Here is a 3,890-nt window from a genome sequence, read left to right on the forward strand (position 1 = left end):
AGACATAGAGCAAAGGATTACCAGCCTGAAATCCTCTTCACTAAAAAAAACAAGGAAACAAGAAAGACTCTAAGAGAAAAACACATGGACACCAGAGAATTGGAAGGGGAAGGATCTCCTGGGCTAATTGGGAGCTCAGGAAGGGGACAGGGAACTGCCAGAATGAGAGGAGGAGAAGAGGAGGGAAGAAGAGGAAATGGAGGAGCAGAATGTTGAGTTGGGGGAAGAATAGAGGAGAGCAGGATGAGAGATACCATATCAGACGGAGCCATTTTAGGTCCGAGGAGAGATCTGTCACTAGAATAATTTCCAGAGATCTACAAGGATGACATGAACTGACGATCTAGGCAATGGTGGAAAGGATACCCTGATTCTCCCTACCCTATAGTGAGACTGATGACTACTTTTTATGTTATCCTAGAGCCCTCATGCTGTGGGTGATGGAAGAAGTGGCAGACACCCACAGATACACACTGAACTAAACTCTGGAACCTAATTTCAGAGAGGGAGGAATGAAGATCAAAGGGGTCGGTACCAGGCTGGTGCAACCCACACAAACAGCTGGCCTGAACAAGGGGGAGCACATGGGCCCCAGACTGCTGTCTGGGAGGCCACTACAGGACTGAATCAGACCCCTGATCATGGATGTCCATGAGGAGGCCTCTGAACTCTAGGGGACCCCTGGTAATGGATTAGTATTTTTCCCTGGTATAAGCTGGGACTTTGAGAGCCCATCCCATGTGAAGGGATGCACTCTTGGCCTGGACACATGGGGGAGAGCTTAGGCCCTCCCCAGGATAATGTGGTGGTCTTAGGGGAGCCCTGGTCTAGGGCCCTAGACTGCCTGGGGAGTGGAGGGAGGATGGGGTGGGGGGAGGTGCGGGGCTGATGGATAGTTGGGTGGAAGGGGAGGGAGAAGGTATTGACATGTGAAGCAAGCTTGTTCTGAATTTGAAATAATAAAAAATTAAAAAAATAAATATTTAAGTGATTCATAGATTTTATACTTTGAGAGTATTGATACATTGTGTGTAATTATAAAACACATAGATAAGAGCAAACATCTCAAAAAAACATTTATTTCCCTTGATACAGAAAAAAAAGAACACTATTCAAAATTACTTCTGATTAGAGTTTTCCTTGATCTCTTATATTCAAGGATTCTGAAAATGGCCTTATATAAGATAAATATCTGACAACTGAAACCTTCAGAATGTCAACTGTTTTTGTCTTGAGACATAAGTCTCCAGAGCTCAATTCTAGGATGTTTCCAGTCTTCCAGATAGCATGATACTCATACACACATGTGAACAGGAGGTAAGCCTTGGGCATGGAATTGCTGTGCATAAAGGCAGAAGTATGGACTAGCTGGCATTTCAGCCACATCATCCTAGATGAGCATGTGTAACTACCATTGTGGAAATCAGGGATCATGCTTTGACCACTCCCAGTTACTAAGCCTTTTGGAACAACTGAGGAGGAGACTAAAATCAACAGTGAAAGATTTCTCAAGGTCATGTGGACCTACAAACCTCGCTCAGCCTCAGAGTTCAGATTCCATTGGGTTGACCCAAGTCTTTAGGAGTATCTATTTCTAAGCTTACACACCAAGGAAGATGTGAGAGAATTAGACATCACCAAATTGCCACAGGAGGAATTTGTTCAACGAAAAAAGTTTGTTAAGAATTTATCATAGCTACATTAAATATCATGGATTAAAAGAAAAATAACGTGGACATAAGCTGCGTTATAGCTAAAATTTGTAACATATAATTTAGGGGAAATCATAAAAAGAACAGAAAATGAATCATTCCCCTAAGAACAAATTTGAGAGCAGGTAGGAAAAGCTTCATGTAAAGTAGCACGAAAGGCTGTATGTCAGAGAGTTTCTACTTCTGTTGAGTGGTATACAGTCTTGAACAAGTCTTTGTTAATGACTTTGTGTAGTTATCATTGGGAATATTCAGGTTTTCTATGGGTCTAGTACTGCAACATAGTCAATGAAAGACTGAGGGGCATCAGGGGCCATACTTTAAATTAGATCTTTGAGTATATGTAAATATTAGATGTATTTTAAAAGACTTGGAAACACATGATCGATGGAAATGAATGACAGTAGACTGGGAGGAATGCATCTCTCTATATGAAGACTCTCTATACATTTTAAATACCGAAGGTTCTCTATGATATTTTCTTGGTGTTCACCAAGAACCTGTATCCCAAGCTCATGTTATTCCTAAGATTTGGAAATGACAGAGTCCACCAGCATTTGGGAGAAGAGATATTGCCAGTTTAGCTTGTGTATTTCATTGCCTCTTCTCACTGACATTTTTTGTTAGATTTAGGGTAATCTTAAATCATGATCTTTAAAAATTTATCCTTTTTTGTTTGTTTTTTATAAATTTTATTTAAATTAGAAACAATCTTATTCTACACAGTTCCCTCTCCCCTAAACCTGCCCTGCCACCCCCAACCGACCACCCCATCCCATCTCCCATCCACTCCTCAGAGTTGGTGAGACCTTCCTTCTATGATGAATCACAACTATTTCTACTAAATCTTGAAAAGAAAAACGTTCAAAATAGAGTGTTTGTATATAGCCTATGGACATGGAAAATATAAATGAAAATCAGAGGCACCCAGAATGAACAGAGGTTAATGATCACAGAAACACATTCTTATGAAGTATTAATAAGTGATTCTTTTTAAAATAACCTGCCTTCCTTCAGTCAGGGAAATGGATCATTAGCTCTTTGTCTCACATGCAGTGTAGACTGACTCTATTCCTCTGTTTCTTCCAGGTGAACTACATCATTCCTCTATTTTATGGATTTTCTTCTTTCTAATGTGCCTTCTTCCCTCACCAGTTATAGCCTACAGTGTTTATGAAAGAAATTTGCTGGCTTCCATGAACCATCCAGCAATATTGAAATAGTAAACACAAGGAATACATTCATAAATGTACATATAAATTAATCAAGTAGAGGAGGCCAAATATTTACTGAGAAAAATGTAAAAAAAAAACCACATAAAATAAAGATGTCCACTCTCTGAACACAATCACTATTATATTATTAACATATAAAAATTTTACCAAATATTGGTATTCCTTAGTTTGTTGTTCTTATAAATATTATTTATAGAAGCTATCCATCTTCATTGAGTTGCTATTTTAAAGATGCTATTTTTTATTTTAAATATTGTGTGTGCCTCTGTGTGAGTATGTGTACATGAGTTGTACTTTTGTAGGTAAGAAGAGGGTGTTAGATGCCCTGATGCTGGTGGTTGTGAGCTGTCCAACTTACATGCTAGGAACCAAGCTCAGATCCTCTGTAAGAGCAGTGTCCTTTGCTGATGAGTCATCTCTCAATGGCCATGTCTATAGAGCATTATCCTCAGTCTGTATTTACCAGTTTGCACCTGTGTCTTATGTGACAAGTCGATGTGATCATTTAATACTTCCTTTATTTTAATAACAGTCTTATATTCTCCTTATTACTGACTGTCTTAGTTAAATGGAAAATGGCACAGCCCAAACAGGCTTTCAGAACCATAGCTCAACATATGTTGATGCTCTTACGAATCTATCATGAAGGTAGATGTAGATGTTTAGACTGGACTTACATAGGCACAGTTGGGAAAGTGTAGAGATGGAAGCTGATATGGAAGAAACTTCAAGGTTTTTCTGGCTTTTATGGGCTATGAGTTGCACATATGACTTTAAAAAGGGACAGAAAAAAAAAGATGTAGAATCACCTTACCTAAGATAGATACAATGCAGATACACTGGGTTTAATGGTTCAGGAACTCACTTCCTCCATTCGTGCCTAAGTCATGACCTAAGATAGATGCAGCATGCTTGGGTCTCATGGAGGAAGGCTGGTGAGGAA

The 3,890-nt window shown here is 39.3% G+C and overlaps 1 long non-coding RNA gene across 1 annotated transcript; it reads left to right on the forward strand.

Moving 5' to 3' along the window:
• Window positions 1-634: 634 nt before the first annotated feature.
• Window positions 635-3,055, forward strand: LOC118239562. The gene is made up of 2 exons (XR_004772038.1): window positions 635-684; window positions 2,802-3,055. It is a non-coding gene; the product is annotated as an uncharacterized LOC118239562 (long non-coding RNA).
• Window positions 3,056-3,890: the final 835 nt, after the last annotated feature.

This window comes from Cricetulus griseus (assembly GCF_003668045.3).
Source record: "Cricetulus griseus strain 17A/GY chromosome 1 unlocalized genomic scaffold, alternate assembly CriGri-PICRH-1.0 chr1_0, whole genome shotgun sequence".
NCBI lineage: Eukaryota > Metazoa > Chordata > Mammalia > Rodentia > Cricetidae > Cricetulus > Cricetulus griseus.